This window comes from Corvus cornix, chromosome 2, assembly GCF_000738735.6.
Source record: "Corvus cornix cornix isolate S_Up_H32 chromosome 2, ASM73873v5, whole genome shotgun sequence".
Taxonomy (NCBI): Eukaryota; Metazoa; Chordata; class Aves; order Passeriformes; family Corvidae; genus Corvus; species Corvus cornix.
The window spans coordinates 15,176,545-15,197,341 of NC_046333.1; the positions used below are offsets into that span (position 1 = coordinate 15,176,545).

A 20,797-nucleotide genomic window follows, 5' to 3' on the forward strand; every position below is an offset into this window, starting at 1 on the left:
CTGAGAGAGGCAAACCCGCTGTGGAACATACAGCACATTCAATTCTGCGATGGGTCATTGCCAGCACAAAATCCCTTGGGATGGGTGCCGGACAAAATTCAACTCTGTCTTGCACTGCCCTACAGCTAAATTGACTTCAGTTTGCATCCCCATGGCTTTATGTAGTAAATTGGTTGGATATTTGACCTCCAAAAGAATTTGAATGAAGTGTCTGATTCCAGTGCATGATATTCTGCAAATATCTATTTGAGTAGCCAGGTCTGAGTAAAAGAAAAGAAATCAAACAGAGGGATATGGAAAAAATCTTTTTATGCCTATAAAAGGATCACTTCAAAACCACAGGATTTTGTATAGGAACCTTTTTCCTTAAATAGTAGAAACAGTCACTGGGTGCATTCCATCAGTGTAAAAAATGGGGGTTAGATGAGAGCTGCTGTGTGCAGCAGCAGTTTCCTCTCCTTCCATCTCTTCCTTTCCTCCCCCCACCACACATGTACCTTGTCTTAGCCCCTGAAACTGTGTTTGTAAAAATCATGAGGACAGTATAATTAATATATATATATATTTATACACATAGATATAATCAAACCCATACACATATATAAATATGTACATGCTGTGTAGTTAAAGAGGAACTGCATGGTGGGATTTTTCTGCATTCTTCAGGAAACACCTCTCCCACAAAGATGAACAAAACTTGGCTATGAATTTTGCTGGGTATCTAAAACACCAGGTCAGGCTCCTCCTGCAGGCTCACACCTGCAGCCTTCTCCTGCCACCACCAGCCAGAGCAAGGACAATAAAACCCAGAGCTCTTTGGCAATGGGCCAAATCCAGCCCAGCAAAACCCCGCTGACATCACGGGGATTAGAAGGGTGGCTAATCAGGACAGCAGGATTTGTGTCATTTTTTCACTTAGGATGCAATGCTGAGTCCCCCAGTGGTCAGTGGGGGTGGTCTGGGGCTGTGAAGGCACCTGGTCTCCCCGGGGGTGACAGCTGTGGGGGTGGCACTGGGTTTTGGGGTATCCTGTGTGTGACGCTGTGGGAAGGAGCAGGAATGTGGGAATGGCTCTTGGAACCACTTGCCACTCGGAACAAGGGTCCTTTCCCCACCCTTTCCAGCTTGGGAGTCCCAGGCCAGCAGACGACAGTAGGGGAGAGAAGATTTCTGTGACTCTGGGGTTCATTGGCCCCTTTGAGCAGGTTTGTCTCAGGGTGGGTTGGGGAAAGGAGTCAAAATATTTCCATCTCCAAACTGGAGACAGACTCAGTCAAGACTGAAACCTTTTTGGAGGGATTTTTGAAAAACCAGGGTGGTGTCTTCAGTACTTTATAAGAAGAGTCTTGTGTTCAAATTAATGTGATGAAAATTTCATGCAAAGCGTCCCCAGGGGCTCAGGTTGGCTCCAGTCCATCCTTCCATCCCATGCCTAGGTGAATCCTTACAGATGTCTGGATAATCTGTTCTGAAAAACCTTTAATAACAGAACCTCCACAGTCTCCTGAGACAAAGTATTTCAGTATTTTACTACACTCACTATTAGGAACATTCCTTAAATCTGTATTAAATCTCTCTTAACTCTGTCCCAGCCAGAGCCAGTACACACCCTCACTGAAATTTTAGCATGTGGCTGATGTCTACAGCAGGGACAGAGAGAAGTTTATTCATTTTCTTTTTGCTCAACCCCTTATGTGCTTGAAAGCAATTTTTTTTGTCTCTTTAGATTTCTATTCTTCAATCAAACCCAGTTTCTTTAGCCTACCTTCCTGCACATACCTGTATACACCTTTCTTGAGGAATACCACCTCCTTCCATAAGAGAAATATTTAGGTGAAATCTCACACTATCAAGGGGAGCTGAACTGAGGGAAGGGGGGTGTCTTACACGCTGTATTTCTGTCTGTGTAGTTTACGGTGATGTTTGGGGTTTTGTTTGCTACAGTATGACATTATAGGTCATTATAGGCAGCCCATGACCCATCACAACCTGCAGGTCCTTGGGGCTGACCAGCAGCCCACATAGTCAGTGCCAGCCTGGCTCAGGGACACTGGGGAAAGCTGTGCAGTCATCCCTCCCAAACTGCATCTTTGGGGCTTTTAATCCCTATTTCCAATTTGTCATTCCTGCAACCTACAGTCAGCACAACACCTGCCATAGCTGGAACGAGCACATTGCTAATTTTCACATTGCCTAAGCTGTCACTGAAAATGTTGGTTAGTTCTGTTGTTCGTTCTGGGATGAAGGGAGCCCCCCACAGTCCCATTCTAGGCACTCCCTTTGTCAGCAGGGAAGTACTGACACCTTTCACACACAACTTTTTTGTAGCTTCACCCTTCCCACAACAGTTTCACTCAAAATTCTCATTTCTGCTCATTTCTGCTGCTTGCCTGTGAAAGGGCTGCCACTGTTGTGGTTGCTAGAAACCAGGAGGGAAGTGTGCTGTGGTGAGAGTGCACACACTTACTCCTGCTCCGTGTACTGATCTAGAAAACACCTCCTGAACATTTTTTAATGTGACCTGGCAGCAGACCAGGGTAAATGGCATGTTCTTTTTCCAGTGCTTTGGCCCAAAGTGTGTTTCAGAGGCTTAAAAGAATAGTCAGTCAATTAAATGTGATAAACGAGGCTATTTGTCACCAGCATTTTCACTTTTCTTTAAAGTATAAAACGAGATAATGAGCAGGGCTTGAAGAAATCCTTTGTGGTGTTGGAAGCCAAGGTCACATGATATACAGAACGGATTTTCTGCCTCTCCCATCATGAGAATGTGATCTGACAATACTCCTTCTCATGACACAGAAATCACAGACAACGTTAAGAGAGAGGGGGAAAAATCACTAATGGTTGAAAAAACAGTGACATGTTGCAATGAAGATAGGGAAAGAAATGCACTTAGTTAAGGGCAAATCCACCCCCACTGCAAACTTCCTGTTGTAGGTGCTGGTCAATAGGAACACTCGCACAGAGACAGCTGCATAGCACCTTCATCTTACAACAAAGTTTGAGCAGCAGGGTATGTCCCAACACATCACCTGCTCAGAAGCAGCAGAGCACCTATCCAGGGCTGGCAGAGTTTGGTGGAAAAGATGGATCACCCATTGCCGCAGTACAGAGGAAGGGACACAGCTGTGATGGGCTATGGGAGCTGTGGGGTCCTGCACAGTGGGAGTCTCAGGGCTTTGGGGCTCCAGGTGGCGGGAGAATATTCCTCCTGTAATGTCCACAGATTCATCCAGCACACTGGGACACCCCATTCAGTGACAACCACGTAAGCAATGTCACACAGGTATGTATGGCATACAGCCCACAAGAGTGGTGGCTCTTAGGCGCAGGTTAGTATTCACGGCTGGAGGCTAGAGCTGGATATGGATCCAGAGCTGGAGTGTCTCCAGCTCTCTTTTGAAAAATAACACCTTTCTTTCTGGCAGGTTACCAGAATGTGTTTCCTTCTGCATGCTGCTCTTTTCTATCATGTGTGTCTAGGAATTAGGAAACATTTACTTCATCGTGTGAAACCTCTCTGCACCTGTGGGACATGAACATATTGACTGTATTGACAGCATTTCACACTACCCTGTTTGCCACCAGGTCAGTGTTATCTCTCTACGCTTTTCTCATCTCCTCTGCACATGCACCCACTTGTGTAAGAAATTACTCTTCTTTTTTTTTTTAACTTGTTTTCTCCATCAATCATCAGTTTACACTGAGTATATTGAGGCAGAAGGGCCAGTAAGTATGGTTGTGCACAAACAGGAATGGATATTTAGGAGCTGAGAGCCACTGACAGTTGGTCTCTACAACCAACGTTTTATTTATGTCTGCACTGTGCTGTCTTGGCAGCATTTGATTTTGTCCTGGGATGAAACCCCTGCCTTTTTGCAAACATGGACAGCCTCACACATGCCTCTGACATTAAATGATACACACAGTGCAAGGAAACATATATTTTAAGAAAACTGCCCAGATGCACCAGCAATGAGAGGTGTTGAAGTACCTCAAAAGACTGAGAATTAAAATCTTATGAAAGAAAACGCAGGTCAGGAGGGGCCAGTCAGGTACCAAACAAGTAAATGCTAAACATGCAGTTGAGCCACTGATTCAGCACGAGGTTACCCTCAAGTCCATGTGTTTTCATCTGACAATGGACTTTGTGCCTGGCCTTTGGCAGGGGGTTGTGTGGAGGAGTGCCCTCCTCAGCACCCCAGTGACCCAACAGCAGCAGCCTACAGCCACCTTCAGCCAGGTGAAGGTTTCCAGCATCGCAGTGGCTGCCACAGTTGGGTTCAATGATCTTTGAGGGTCCCTTCCAACTCAGGATATTCTATGAGTCTATGATTCACATTAGCGAGGTCTGTGCCTGAGGGGATTTTTCAGATGAGGTTTCAAGCACCATGACAATATCCTATGCTGTATTAAACTGCTGGTAAGAGCAGTTTGTCTGTCCCTACCCCCACTGGAAGCAGGCTCAGGCCCAGCTCATGAGTTGCCCTGGCTGTAGCTTGCTGAAAGGGTGGGATAATCCTGCCGAAGCCCTTGGTGAGCTGCCCATTTCCTCTCCTTCTGACTCGCTTGCTTCCAAAACAAATTCCTGTTGCAAAAACTCAGGTCCTTTCAACTCCACATTCCTGCATGCTACATAGCCCCTTTGAAAAGGAGGTGAACTGGTACAACTCAGTGAACTTGAAAGGAAAAAGATCCCAAATAATTGTTGGAAATGATTGGAAACAAATATCTCATAAAACAACATGTTTCTGATTGTTTCTGAAACAGATAGCCAGGGTCTGTTTTCATAAGCATGGAGACTTACCACAGGCAGGCAATGGAAGTGTGGGAGTCAATGCCAACACCATTCCCCTTCTCATGGCCAAAGCTCCAGGGATGGCTGCCTGCAAGAAGAGGTGGTTGTGTGAAGGTGCTGCCACCATCCCTTCCACCAACAGTGAGAGAAACCCACCCCTGCAGTCTCTAGCCCAAGGAATGAACCCTCAACCCCTTCTGCAGCAGAGACTTTCTGGCATCCACTTCATTTGTTTGGGTTTAAAGAGGAGGACATGGAGAAGGAGGGGGAGGGTCTGACTCCCACAAGTTCAAATTTACAGCTTCAGAAAGATAGTTTCTTTGCAAACCCTTTCCACAGTTTACTTCTTCCTGTTATCTCTACAGAAGGTTGAGCATCTTTAAAACTGCATAAGCTTCCCTTAGGGAGGCTTGTTTTCAGATCTCTTCTCAGCCCCATTTCAAGCAGGGACATCAAAGGCAAGGCAAATATGGTCCCCTGTTAACTTGGATCCACTTGGAGCTGGTCTAGGCAGTTCCAGCTTGCCATGATGTTCACAATCTTTCGAAATATTTACTTGTCTGACCAACAAGAGAGTTATTAAATAAGTTATGATGTCTGCAGTTTTGTGTAAACAATTTATAGTGCTGTGATTGATGCTGGATGCTGTTTGGAGAGAGGCAAGACGGATTGTATATACTGGGATTCAGTTTGGAGAGTTCAGGCTCAGGACTGGGCAGTATTCTACCTAATAAATAACAATAGTTAAACATTGGACTCACACTGCTTCAGTGCTCACAAAGCCACACAAACAGGGTTTGAATTAAACCAATGCCGCTTTGAGCAGACCTTGGCCATGCAAACATCTGAGACCTTTGCAGGAGTGCCTAGTACAGTGGTCACAGTGCCTAGTTCTACTTTTGCCCCATGCCTAGGTTGTCCACAACCCTCCAGCACTCTCTGGGCAGAAGGAAACAGCTGGTTTTGTACGTAGGACAGCCAGAACAGATGCAGAGCATCACACTTCAAGCTGCTTCTCCAAATCTAGGAGGGTGAAAGTTGGGAAGTGAGTATCACCGTGTTCAGGAGGCAGATCCAGTCCTTGCAAGAGTACAGTGAAATAATTGGGCTTGCTTCTTTTGGCACAGCTTCAGGTCATGCTACACGGCTGGCTTCCTCTGTCTTGCATTTTTCAGGGCATTACATCAGGTTCCCAGGGGCTTCCAGCTTCCTGCTGCAGTGCTTTGGGTCACATTGCAAAGTCCCTTTTCTGGGTGAATACCTTTCATTACAGGTGTGTATGACCATGAGAAAACTGGTGAAAGTGGAGCAATGCAGGAGTGTGATTGCTGTGAGTTAGGGGTGTGTGCAGCCCAGCTGGTGAGACGTGGCTACAGACAAGCACAAGCCCTCATGAGACACCAAAGCAGAAAAGAGAGGGCATAGGCTAATGTCAAACTGAGAGGAAGTCAGAGGCTTTCATTCAGTTCAAACTGGAAACAAGTTGTTTCAGTTCTGAACCATCAAAATGTTTCTTTTCTGGAATTAAGCATCTGGGACATGTCTGAAACAACAGTTTCAGGACCATGCAGTTCCCTAAAATTTTCTGTAATTTGACTTTCTGGCCCGATTGTGGATAAAGTTATGACTCTCAGAAGATCCCCTGAAGTGGAACTGCCAGGCCCAGTGGCTATGCAAGAGCTACCACTGAAAGGCAAAAGTTTGGAAGGAGAAGAAGAAAAACCCCTTTCTAGCTACCAAGCAGATGTTCAGATTGATTGGTACAGGCAAAAAATTTTAAAAACCCCTTTATTCTGGAAATCCTATTTCAGACACATTCACTGTCAAAGGTTGACTCCAGGTGCTCTGAGTAAATAATAGCAGGAAATTAAAAGGAGGTAATTAACCCTAACACTGACACAAGATGTCTGGGTGGATGAGAGCTGGATAAAGGCTCTATGTACCCATGCAGAGAAAAATGTGCTTCCTCTGAACAGAGAAAAGTAATGAAGTATTGATTTGAAATTATTGAACTGATACTTCATCCATGTTGCTGACCATGGCCTTGGCTAATGGAGAGAAAAGTACAAGGAGGTCTTTCCCATTCAGCCTGGAAAAAGGAAAAGGATGTCTGAGGCACATGTTCCACATACTGCATTCACCGTGGGAGGAAAGTAATGCTCAGTGCCCTCCTGGTGTTCAAAACTCTTTCTGCAATCATCTTTAGCTGAGAAAAGGCTGATTGATCTCCCAGCTTCACCACTAGTGTTCACTCTAAAAAGACTGTACCTTTTCATTTGCTCTGTTGAAATCTGCACTCAGAACAAAAAGGATCTCAAGCAAAATGCAGCCTGCCTCTTCCTCCCAAGGGACCATCCAAAGACACACCGCACTTAGCAAAACAAGTGAAGGTTTCGGGGGGACCTAAGGGACAGCAGGCTGATGGCACCACTCTTGGTCTCCTTGGAGATATGTCTTGATGTAATTAACGACAAAGAACTGGGGCAGGAATAAAAATGATTCAGAGAAGCTTTGGTATTTCTCCCCAGTTCAGCTCTATGATTAAACCCACACAGAGCCTTGAATTAAGACATGAGCCTCAATTATAGCTAAGGAGCAGCATAATGAATTATCTTCTTCGCACTTACTTTAGATGGTGAGTAATTCAATTTCCACCCAAATCCATGTTGGCTATGAAGATTTAGCCAATAACTGATTCATCAGGATGCTGGAAGAATGTGGAATTAGAAATGCAGAAGAAGGGCTGTAGCTCTCTCCACCAATATACTGCTGATCTAGTGTAAACTTTTTAACAGATAACATTAATACTACCAACATTTCTGTGTAAGTCCACCTTTAACTAAAATTAAATACAAAAAAATGGCCTGCTAAATGAAGAGTTTAAATCCTCTCTTTTATATACAATATAAAAATATTTTTATTTGGGGTGGGGAATCCTTCTTAGATTTGCAGACTCCAGCCAAATAGTACAGATTATGTTGTGTGTTTTATGTATTTTTAGGATCTTTTGCTCAGAAAATTCCCAGAACGCCAGGTTATGAAGTCATGGTTTAAATACTATTTAAAAATATCAGCAGCCTTAGCTTCCTCCTGCTCCCCAGCAGTTGTGAGGTGCAGAGGATTGGCATTACTGTATTTCCAGCCTCAGCTGTGGTGTGTGGGTACCAGTAGGAAGAGACAGCTCTCAGAGCAGTTTTCCTGCATCCGGGGAAGGAGCCTATGTCTGGAAGTTACAGGATTTTTGAGTTATTGGGGCAAGACCAATATGTCTTCTGAAACTCTGCCCTGCGACTCTGGAACAATTTGAGGGCTGGGTCCATAAGTCCTGTGGAGCAGGGGCTGGCTTTCAGAGCTACAGGATCTTCAGCCCTGGCAGAAGGAGGTGCTGGCCCACAGCACTGTGCTCAGGCAGAAAACCAGTTTAATTAAATTTTTAAAATAGTGTTTGGAGTCAATTTTGTACAGCAATTTATAAAGAGCTCAAGGGATGTTATGGTTTAAATAAATATTTAAGGGAGATCCCTCTCAATTTAAACACAGTGAAGTGTAGCATGTGAAAAGCAGCAGTATTTGATTACACATATGCAGGAGGCCAAAACAATCCATTATGAGCAAAGGCGTCAGAGGTGGATAACATAATTTTATTTGATTGTGTTTTCCCAAGGTAAGTTATTGACAAGGCAATTCCTGCCTCGTGCCAATGTGCAGCAGGGGTGCAAACCCTGGCAGTCCTAGCCAGTGGATGCACAGTGCAAGAAAGCCACTCTGCAAGTGCCATTGACAGTTTGCCTGATGGCAGTGTAGGGTTTAAGTCCACAGGTGGCTGCTACCCAACATGCAGCAGCAGGACCCTGTGCCGGAGGAGAAGGGGAAAAGGTGGGCATGGCTGGTTGTGCACAACCCATCCCATGTGCTGGCCAGTCTCTGATGGACACACAATTGATGGCAGAAGGCTGCACATGGCAACGTGGGTTTGCTTTACAACCCTTCTTGATTTGTTGAGGGTCAGGGATGGTGACTTGGGTGAGAGTTTATCGTGCACAGTGGCAACAGAGCTGGAGCCACCTTCTGCAGTGGGATACAAGGAGCTGCTGTTCTGCCCTCCAGGAAGACAGTGCCAAGGGCATGAACATCCATCTGGTAGTAGCAGAAAAGAAGAGAAAACAAGAAAAGTTCACTGCTGAGGGGCAGGACATCGAAATAAAATTGAAAACGTACTAAAAGGCCGTAAGCAGTTAAAAGTGCTCAGTGAGTTTGAGGTTGGTAGGAACCTTTGTGTGTTGTAAGTCTCATACATAGACTTGGAATATGGGATTCACAAGGGTGCTATAAATGAATTGATACAAAAAGGACTTGGGTAATACAACACTTGTCTCACTGTCAGAAACCTGAGCTTATGTCTGGGTAGGGGTTTCCCAAATTCACCAGTGCAAAAGGCTGAAATGCTCATCTTCCTCACCCTGTGCTGGCCTCCTTCTTTTGAAAAAGGTAAGGCCATTTTGCCTTATCAGAAATGAGTATTTCTTTCCTGATATGACCGTGTATTCACTCCCCTTCTGCATCTGAGTTGCAACACAATAGAGCACAAAATAAGTCACTTTTCCAAAGTGTCCCTGGAATTGGAGGATTCTGTAAAGGTCACGCAGCCCAAGTGACACGTGTTTCATGGATGCATCTGAAGATGTGGCAGATCCCCTGTATTAAGCAGGACCTGATTTATGTAGGAGAACACTGGTGGTCACTACAAGAGTACTTAGGCCTATGCCTTGAGAGGAGACAAAATCTGTACACCCATTCATAAGCAAAATTTTTTGATGTTTCACCCTAATCCACATCACTGGACAGCAGAATAACATGAAGACATATTCCTGTTTGAAGTGCAGTTGTAGGAAAGTAGCAACCTTCTCTCAGGTCTGGGATCAATTTGATTCTCTCAATCCATGGGATCTGGAGACCTCAATCTTACTGTACAATTACATTCAGAAACCCAAGATTCCAGCATGGATCAGGACAGAAGACCTGGCCCACACAAGCCATGGAAACATGGGGGTCTGCAAAGTAGGTAAAAACTGATAATTTGGAAAAAAAGAGCATTAATTTCTGAGACAAAACAATTCATGATTCATGACTAATTGGAAACAAATGAGTAATAGTATTACACAAAAGCCCCATTTTGTTCATTGAGGAACCACAGAATTAATTGCATGTACTTTAGTTTCCAGCAGAGGCAAAGTCCCAAGGCACAGTGTGGTGATTGTTGAACTAGTCATGTTGTACATACTGGTTTAATTCAGACCAACACTGTAGGAAGAGCATGGAATTCTCTGAGTGAAGTCTGAGCCTCAAGTAGGTCAAACAATTCATCAAGCAGTGAAGGTTTTGGGTTAGCACTCATGAGGCGACCTGACTCTTTCCCTGGGCTGTGTGCAGTGCAAGGAGCTGGCTGGACCAGCTGGGGTGGCAGATGAGAAGGCAGCAGCTCTTTTAGATCTGTGCAAGAAACCTTATGCACAGACCTGACTGCTTCATTCATGATGCTGCTCCCTACGTGTAATCATCTCATCAAAGTTGTAACAGCAACATCCTCCTGGCTTTATTTATTTTGTGACAGCTTCCACAAGGACATCCCCATTAAGCATCTCTGGTCCTTGAACTGACAGTCTCTACTCCACTCATCCGTACTCACTCAGCATCAGACTTTAGTGATGTCCATAGGAGCAGAAGCCCATAAGTATCCACCACTCCTTTTCCTTTTCTGTTTCAGTTCTCCTGCAAATCCCTGCTTAAAGCTCCTCATTGTGACATCCTTGACTAAGGTGAGGCTGTTAGTGCTCATCAAGCACTGCCTGCAGCACTGGCCAACACTGTCTCACAGCTCCTTAGCACTCCTTCCTCTCTCAGTAGCTGTCTGTAGGCAGCTCTGATCTTCTCACACTCTTCTCACACTCTTCTCACAGCTCCTGTCCTTCTGGTCTTTGTTTCTCCAGCCTCACTGCAGAAACTGGGAGCTGAGTCCTGGTGTGCGCATGGGGCTCCCAGGAGCTGGTGAAGATGATGAAGCTTCACTGCCTGTCTCTGTGGAAGGAGGGGCTGTCCAGGTTGCTCCATAGTCTATAGTCATAAAAGAAGCGAAGTAAGCCACCTTTCCCTGACACTCCAGTGGGAGTGGGAACAAGCAGACTGCAGCTCCCTACCTTTCAATGTGGAAATCACGTCAAGTGGCACAATGAACACTGAGATTTCACCATCTGTCTCCAATGCTGCACGTGCATTGAGTACAAAAATAGGCTATAAGAATACTGTTACAACTGAAAAATCCATGAGGCAAGAGATGCCAGAATTAGGCCTCCTTTGTGCTATGTGTTATGGTACAATTGTTAATTAGATGAACACACACAGTATTTTGCCAGAGGTCTCAGCTTTATCCCACGGTACTGGATGGACTTTTTTCACTGGAGATGTTACAGAGAATTTTGGGTTTTTCCCTTAGAGTTCAGCATAGTCCTAGGCTTTATTTTCTTCCCGAGTTCTCCTCAAGAAAAATTATTGACTTTCCCAAAACTTGGAATTACAATGACACGCCTCCCTAGTGCACCTGGGTTCTTCACAAGTGTCCCTGAGCTCTAGTACCTCTGTCAAGGGTGGTGGTTCTTTAGCCACTTGAATAAAATGGAAACAGAGACAGGCATGTAAGCAAGAGCTTGACTGCACCAGGCACTGGTTTATCAGGGCCTTGGTCACTCATCCCAGCTGTCCCCAGGAGGTGACCAACAGACATGAGGCTGTGCCGGAGTGCTCAGCATCAGGCACACTGGACATGCTCGAGGCAGAGCTCCCACCAACTCCCATCCCAGCAGCAGACATCAGGAGCAGGGTCTTATTGCACATGCAGACAGTGGGGCACCCCACAGTCTGGCTGCAGACTAGGGAGAGCCTCAGCAAGACCTGGCACAGATGACCCTGCAGAGAGAGTGGGACTCAAGCCAATTCTGAGGGGTAGCCCTCACTTTCCCAAAAAGGGACCAAGAGTGGGGCAGCTGAGGTTTCATGTCAGGCTCCAGCATGCCCAGCCTCTCCCCATGGCTCACACCTTCACCCACACCTTCCTGACCTGCTCCCAAGCCCCCTGGCTCCTCACTTGTACCATGTACTCCCCATCTCAATCCCATGCAACCCCCAGGCTTTAGCATCCGAGTACCAGACCGTTGCTTAGCCCAGCATCCCCTGGGTCCCTGTCTGCCGCCAGGTATCAAAGTGTTGCTCCCTGCCTGCCTTTCCATCGGCCATCAACTCTGCCCTGAGCAGCATTACGTGAAGAGCCCATCTTCATCCTGCTCCTCGAGCTGGGATGACTCTTGGACTGCAGAGAGAGGACGGGGTTCCTGCTGTGCTGTGGGGAAGAACAAGGATCTGCAGGAACTTGGTAGCACTGGATGTTTGCACAGGAGCATTGGGGTCAACACTGGGAGCTGCTGGGATTCTGGGCTGAGCTCACTCATGTGGGAAGGAGTCTCAGGAGATTTTGACTGCTCAGCCTTAGCATGTCCCTAAGAAGTTGCTATTTTCTCCCTTCAAAGGCTATCACTAAGCCAAATTGGAGGAGATTTACAAAGTTAAAAAAAAAAAAAAAATCACATTCCCAACAGAAAGCTGCCAAATTTCAGATCTCAACTCCAAAGCACAGAGGGATAAGAACAATCCAAAGAAAGGATCACCAGGTTCCCCCCTCCTGTTTCTTCCTTTCTTTTTTTTCCAGTTGGACAACAATTCCTTTTTCCCTATGCTCATTCTTGGAATGAACAAAACTGGCTGGACAGTTTTGGCTGAAATTTTCCAGGAAAGAACTTAGCCCAAGGCAGACAATCAAGTTGGAAGAACTCAGTCTAAACTATTCAAGTCTGACAAAGTTATAAGCAACACCGAAGGCGGTCCTATAGCAGGACAGAGATGAGTAACCTTTATCACAGGAGCTGCACGCGATCCCACCTCTGACGCACTCTGTGTTATAATAGCTGATGATGCTGCTCCATTCAGGTGCATCTGATCACGATTCAGATATGTCACCAGGAAAAAAGCTTTAACTCAGTCATCCCACTGAGCCTTCCCACACCCCTTCCTACTTGAACAGCTCTTTCCATCCAACAACTGATCACACAGAAAAACACAGCTCCCTCGCCTCCAATATTTGCGAACTGTGTGTGTGAGCCTCGGCTTCTTGGATAGAGGCAGCTGATGCTAAAATGGGGTTGCTCTCTGAACTAATGTATTTGAAATTAATAAAAGAAATAAAGCAACACACTCCTCTGGCATGTTCCCATGCATATTTTCCATAAAAGTTAATTTTTCCACAAGAACAAGTTGTGAGTTTGTGGGGGTTTTGCACTGAATCTTGATACGGAGCTTAGAATTCTTGGCACTGCTTAGGATGTTAAAATGACATCAGCTCCACTTTCTATATTGGAATTTTATAGTTCCTGCCTGACCGCATTTCTTTGTTTTGCACATATTCTCTCTCCGAGCTGCCTCTCTGCCGCGGTGTGCTCGGAGAATCGGGAAGAGCCGTGTGTTTGTATTCCTTACAGCCCTGCTTGTCCCTCCCTGTGCCGGGCACCCAAGTGATAAAGCTGCATTTCTCTCCCAGGACAAAGCAGCACTGTTGGCTCAAAGGACGAGAGCACCTTTTCCAGTCGAAAGAGGACCTGGTGTGCTAAGCAGGGTCCTCCTCTTTCCTCTGGCCGAGCAGGAGTGTAGTGCATGCTGCCATGGGAGTGACACGGCTGTGGGACAGCAGGGACCAGGGCAGGACAGTGACTGCACACAGGACAATGTGAAACCATCCTGTCTCGCTCAGGGAAGGGAAAAAGAAGTGGAAAGCAGAGAAAGGGGAAAGTGAGCATCTCTGTGCGGGAAACAAGGCTTTCTCCAGCACTGGAAAGGTAGCACCTGGAGCAGCATTTGTTCGTGTTACCCCGATGGACGGGGGTGTAAGTGCCCCCACAACGCAACCACACTGCCCCATGCCTTAGGGCAGGGAGGGGCAGCATTTTTAAAATTAAGCAAAAATGTGAGTAACGGTGTTTCCATACTCCCCAGCAGTGCCACCCTCTGTGTTTGAACACCGTGGTGCAGGAGGACTGATGTGGTACTCGGGATCCCCTGTGAAAAACAGCACGGGGCTGGGAGAGTTAACAGACTGGCACTGGGAGTACAGTTCCATGGGCATTAGCACAGACATCACGCTTGTTTCCTGGATTTCAAATAAAATAAGGATTCAAGGAAAGATGATGCTTTTCTACATGCCCTGTGACTTGGAAAGCAGTAAGAGCAAATAAAGGCAGTTAATTATCTGGCACGACGCATCCAAACATTCCTGAAAGCACGGTTCCGCCGTTACTGTGAGAGTCACGCTGGAGCAGCATTAGCATATACTCTGTAAACAGAGTCAGTGCCATCCTCCAACACAGCCTCAGCCTCCCAAATGGGGTTAGAGCAGCTGGACAAACCCAGGAGGGACTATACCTGACAGCAAAATGCCAGTTTTGCTTTAGTCTGGCTAGATCACAGTAGTACCTGGGTTTGCTATTTCCTACATGCTCAGCTTCTCTCATGTGTGATGGAGAATCACTGCTCCTTTCTTCACTGTGCAAGATTTATCATTTCATCATTTTACTGTCGTGTGGAAATAGCCAGAAGACCAGACTAACATTTAAAGATTGTGAAGCCATTTGCCAAACACTTCTTGCTCTATAACAGCAACATTTTTACAATTGCATTTGCAACAGCCGTTTTGCAATCATGTTTATAAGCTCCTTTACAAGCACATGCAACCGTATACAGAATGCAGAAAATCTTTACCTTGCTTGCCCAGAGGAGAGAGCCTGGCTTCCTCTCATGGATCAAAAGTAGGATGAAAAACAAACCCGAGAAAAACCCTGGAACAGACTCATCTGCTGAGAGTTGCTTAAATCCCAAGCCTGCTCCTGCTCGCAGCTCTAAGTTTGTGCTCTGAATAGAGGCTGTGTTATTTTAACCACAGGATTTCTAGTCATGGGGGAGGAGAGATGGATTAGGTACGTTTGCAATCTAATGCTTCACATTTACCTCAACTGAAATGAACTACTTTTAGCCTGATGTAAATAAATACAGCTACGATATAGATTTCAAGAGCCCACTAACCAATTATGCTTAAACTAACATGCTAAATAACTGTGGAAAATTCCAGAGGAATAAGATAACATACTTTTGTGTTCTTTCCTAAATAAAAGGCATGTGTGGAATTTCATGCTAGATACTATGACAAGTGAGGGGCAGCAGATGAACTCTACAAGCTAACCTATGCAAGGTGCTGTACCTCATAAAACAGTATTCCTAACACCTGTTAGCATGGATTTCAGCAGGCAGCCCAGAAATTTGCATTTTTGTGGCTTGTAAAAGGTACAGATATGAGGGATTTAAATCTAATATTTCAAAAGAGCAAGTAAAGCTCTCTAAGTTAATAATGCATGATTTTAAAAGGTCACAGGGTCTGTAGTTCTGTGAGAGCACAGACATTAACCCACTGAACTAGTGCCACCTCCAACAGGGATGTAAGCTGGATATCCCCCTGCAGCTCATGGATTATTACAGAGAGTCTTAAATGCAGGCAAAGTATTGTGCCTAGGACAATTGTTTGTGATTTTGTTGTTTAACCCAACTCAAACTCTGCCTTCCCTTCCTGGTTTATGGTACTTTGATGTCACATCTGATGCAGTTGCAAAGAACAGCTATGGTCCAGGCTTCTATGGCCACTGCCCAGGCTTCCATGGTCACCTCACAGCTGATGGAAAAGAGATTTCCTCACTTTCTAAGATGTATGATTTGTAAATAAAACACATTCTTAAACTTTGGGATGAACTGAGAAAAAGAATTTGAATGCAGAGCACTAGAGGCTACTGGACAAATTGCGATTTGTCTTTGACAGCAGAGGCTTCAGGAACACAAGTTTAATTCCATTTTGGATAAAACCTGGCTCTATAAATAACATTATCTTACAGTTACATAACTCTCTTCATCCCAAAGCAGTGCCGGGTGCTTTGCAGATGTAATCATCCTTTCTGAAAAATGCGGACAGCCCTCCCGGCCTGGCCTGGAGGATGGGGGCCCGTGCTGTGCAGGAGGAAGGCAGCAGAGCATCCAGCAGCAGCATGGCTGGCTCCTGTCCCTTAGCAGGAGCAGGGGCATCACAGCCAGCGCCCGGCTCGTGGGGGGCTGGCCGGGAGCGTGGGGACTCAGCTTGGTGGGTCACCCAGGCACGGCTGAGAGAGCTCGCTCTGATGTACGGGTCTGGTGTCTTTAACAACCTGCAGCGGTTCAGAGCCTGTCACCCACTTCAGCCTGCAGCTTCCCCAGGTGGACTGGAGCATCTCCAGAGATGCCAGCCTGCTTCCCAGAGCTTAGACTGAGCTCTCTGAGCTTCCCCTGATGCATGGCTCACCCTGGCTCCCCTGACCTTGGGGTTTCGTGGGGAAAATTGGTAACCTGTTGCGGTTTAGCCCCAACCAACAATTAAATACTAAGCAGCTACTCACTCCCTCGCCCCAGCCTCCCCAGTGGGATGGGGAGAAGAATCAGTAAAGGGCAAAATCTGTTGTTGGGGTAAGGCCAGTCTAATAATTGAAATAAATTTTTCTTTCAAAAACTTGTAATAATAGGAAAAATGCACAATACAATTGCTTACCACCTGCTGGGGATTGACCCCTGCCAGCCAACTCTGTGCAGTTTATATACTGAGCATGACATCCTATGATAGGAAACATCCCTTTGGTTAGTTTGGGTCAGCTGTCCCAGCTATGGTTCCTCCCAGCTTCTCGTGCAGGAGAAACTGAAAAGCCCTTGACTTAATGCAAGCACTGCTCAGCAACTACTCTAACATCAGTGTGATATCAACATTATTCTCATACTAAATCCAAAAGACCACACTGTACCCTCAATTAGGAAGAGAATTAACTCTATCCCAGCTGAAATCAGGACGGATCCCAAGCATCTGTGCCACAGGCAGAGATGTGTACCTGAGCTAGACACAAAATGTCCCCAAACCTCCCATCAGCTAACTTCTGGATCATGAACCAACTTCTCCATCCACCACTCGAGCAGCTCACTCCACCCAAGCTGGCTTTCCAGCTAGCTGTAATTGTCATAACATCAACTCCACTGATATTTTCCAGCTACAGGCTCTACCTCACCCTTGCATGGGACCCCACAAGGAAAGCAGGCATGAGAAATGCTCACAGGGCAGAGACAGGAAGCTCCAGCTGGAAGAGCCCAGGTCTCTGTTTGCAGATACTGGTATGCCAGGGACCAGACCGCTGCACCAACACAGCAATCTGCCAGCAAGGACTTCTCTTGTGGTCCCTGTTGCACCTGGATGGGGGATTTTGTGTGTACAAAGGAAGTTTCTGTGCTGCAGATGGGTATATTTTTCATTTTTACTTAGCTGGTTCGATAGGAAACAGCAGGAGGAAGAGACGCCAGCAGACTTTGCTCTGCAGGTTGACCTGAAAAGAGTCCATTTTTCCAGAGAAACTAAAACCAAAAAAGTAGGATGAGGGAAAGCAAAAATAATTTTGAATTAAGTGAAAGCTTTTGATCCTACTGCAGGGTTTGGTTTTTCTAGCTTATCTCTTAGGTCAGCCTGTGCTCAATTTACGAAGAAACAGCACTTCAAAAACAAACATAGAGGAAATGTAAAGTTTTATTTCTGAAATGTCAAGGCAAAACATTTCAGCATTCCACATAACTCCTGTTTCTTTGGGATGCGGACGAAAGTACTAACAGAGGGCTGGGGTTAGTGTTCGTTTCCTTTGTTGTCCTAGACAAGCCAACAAGTTAAACACAAATTCACCACCAGTTCCTTCAAGTTCATATTATTTTGCAAAAAAAAGAAATTAATTCTGAAACCTTTGCCAGAGTTAGGCTCTGACACAGCATCCAGCATTTGGAAGGCAAACACCTGCCTGTTGGTGAAGTTTTTTATTTTTCTCCTGTGCCTTGAGGCGGCTCAGACCTGCTCCCTGCCTGATGTATCCTGCTGCAGTACAAACCATGAACAGGCTGCCTCTAAAACAAAGGCATTCCGCAGTTCCCTTTCTCTCTTCATTATGGCTCTGAGCTGGAATGGCTGTTTCCGAAGTGCAAACAGCAACAAATCATTCCTGGCCTGTGAGAGGAGTATTCCCTTTCAGCAGCCTCGTGCAGTGCTGGATATTTCTGCACTATAATCACACTGGCTGAGGTCTGGAAGCTGTGGTGCTCACCTGCCTCCCATTAAAGCCTGCAGAATAAAACACAGACCGTGCTAGAACTATTTAGGGATTCAATTTTGCATTTCAGTCAGCATTTCTATGAATTGAGCAACAAACGAAAGGAAATGCAAAGCACAATGAACTGCAAAATGAAATAAAATTTTGCAGCATCAAGAACTCCTACAATGGCCACTCCTGAGATAATGGGATGAAGAAGTCATAATAGACATTGTCTATGGAAATTACATGTTAAAGGAACTTGAATAGCTGCTCATCTATTTTGCATGTTTTCAAGAAGTTTCCATTTCTTTTGAATTGAGGAACTGCTTCTAGAAGTGATACTGCCAATCCACACTGTTAAAAGATCTTCCATTAGGATTCACACAAAACTTCATGTTTGATCTAGAAAACATAAGCTTTTGGGAAAAGGAGTCCATTAGGAATGGTAACAGACCACATTTTCACTCTTCTGCTCTACAGTTTTGACATCTCTACTTACTTCTGTTGTAAAAGAAAACAAATGTTTTCTTTAGTCAAAGTACTCCATGAAATGATGCCCTGAACCAGTCCCTCACAATATCAAGCACAATAAGACACACAACTTTGATAGTTGTCAAAACTAAAAAAAAAAAAAAAAAAAAAAAAAAAAAAAAAAAAAAACAGGGGGAAAAAGTGAATTTAAGTTCATGGATCTGAATTATTTTCTTTCTAGATTGCAATGCTTGCTTCTGTTCTGTTTATTTCTAAAATTACACCAGTCATTACCATCAGTGAACATAAAACACCAAATGACGTGACAAGCTAAAATTGAACAAATTTACAGCTAATTGCAGATTAATCTAGCAATTCCACCAAAGAGCTTCCTCTTAAATGAAGTGTGTGCACCTCTGCTACAAACCCAAGGGAAAAAAGGTGGGTGCTCTGTTTGGGGGTTCCAGGCCCTGTTGGCTGGCACTGGAGGGGCTCTGGCAGCCATTTACCCTAAGTAGGTATTACTCCCCCTTTCCAAACCCAGCAGGTCTTACCCCTAGCATGAGGAAGTTGCACCCAACCCATCAAGAAGAATCTCCCAGTGTTAGTATGTGAGTATTGGAGAAACCCTGAAGTATATCATAAACTACCTGTAATGGTGCAGGCTTTGCTCACCCTGTGGTGCTGGGTCACAGGGAACTGCAGGACACTGCAGAGAAGAAAAGGATTAAATGACTCCCAGACTGACCTGCCACTGACCATGGGCAAACCCATCAGGGACAAGGGGTAACATTATTTAAGAAGGGGAAAAACTGCCTGGAATAACAGCAGAGGAGGGAGGAGTGAGAGAGTATATGAGAAGAACAACTCTGCAGACACCAAGGGCAGTGAAGAAGGAGGGGGAGAAGGTGCTGCAGGTACTGGAGCAGATTCTCCTGCAGCCTGTGGTGCAGACCATGGTGAAGCAGCTGTGCCCCTAAAGCCCATGGAGAACCCCACACTGGAGTCCAGCTGCAAAATGTCAGGATGAAGTCCCTGGTTTAACTGGTGCATTCAATGAGGTGGAAGAAAATAACAGAGGTCCTTGTTCAGATGGAGGTGTCAGGGCACATTGTGGAGAAAATGGAGAAAACATAGGCTGAGAGGAAAGGAACACAGGGTTTTGTATCAGAGGTCCAGAAAACAGAGGCTAATGAGGAAAACAGCAGAGCTCTTTCCTAAACTTAAGAAAATATTGGTATTCAGACAAAGGCGTGACAGTTCTTGTTAGGTAATAACAGTGGTTTTCTTGTTTCTCTCACACCCCTGATTGCAGGAGCCCAGGGACCTCTGTACCACTGACTGCAAAATGAGACATGTTAGCGGAAGGTGCCATCACACAACCAATGTCTGGTGGTCATCTTGGTTTTTCACTCTATGCCATGAAAGCAAATTGCAAAACTCCCACCTGGAAGGCAGCGGGTCTGGCCTGATGGCTGCTGCTCTGGGAAACGGAGTAATTGCTGCTAACGAAAGCAAGGGCAGATCTGGCAGGAATTGGAGTCCTGTCCTATGGCCTCAGTGGCTCCTTGGCTATTTTCATGTGACAGCTCTTGACGATTTCAGCAAGGCAGGATGTGGTCATGTGGCAGGGAGGGGAAAAAGTCTCTTTTTAGTGTACCCAGAACTGCAGCCTGCATCCCTAAGAAATCCTCTGTTTGTGTGCCTTGCCTTCAGCTACTTACCAGCAATTACTTCTGTCACAACTAGCCAAGTGGCTGTCCAGGATGCAGTGTGAAAGCCTGTCTGAAGGAAATGCTGAGCCAGAGATACATCTGAATAAAAAGGCAGAAAGTGTGGCACCACCCCAATGCTTACCCTTTGCACTGTTTGCAGAGCAGTGCTCAAGCTTTGCCTTTGATTTCCACAAGAAAAGTTGCATGATATTACAAGATTTGAGGTAAGATGCTTCTCTGACCTGCTCACAGGCATTCTCCAAGCCTTCATCTCACCTAGCAGCCCCAAGGAATTTGCTCAAAAATTATGAAATGTGCATAGAAGGTCTGAAACTGTACCAAGCCCAGAAGCCCTTTGCACTGTCCAGGGTGGGTGGGGTGATGTGGGGCTGTCTCTACCTCATTACAGTCATATCAGCCCTGACAACATCTCCTCTTAGAGAGAATCATAGAACCATGGATTGGTTTGGGTTGGAAGGGGCCTTAAAAATCATCTAGTCCCAACCCCCTTGCTGTGGGCAGTGACACCT

At 45.5% G+C, this 20,797-nt stretch overlaps 1 protein-coding gene across 3 annotated transcripts in view; it reads right to left on the minus strand.

The window, feature by feature from the left end:
* JCAD (junctional cadherin 5 associated) overlaps positions 1 to 14,815 on the minus strand; it is a 63,983-nt gene extending 49,168 nt beyond the window's left edge. For 2 of the 3 annotated variants that reach the window (XM_010394948.3, XM_039548409.1), the window contains exons 1-2: positions 14,657 to 14,815; positions 4,811 to 4,889 (exon numbers count right to left, since the gene is read on the minus strand). The gene's annotated coding sequence lies outside the window, so the exon portion shown is untranslated. The remainder of the gene's footprint in view (positions 1 to 4,810; positions 4,890 to 14,656) is intronic. The other variant, XM_039548411.1, reaches the window with a different exon arrangement.
* Positions 14,816 to 20,797: the final 5,982 nt, after the last annotated feature.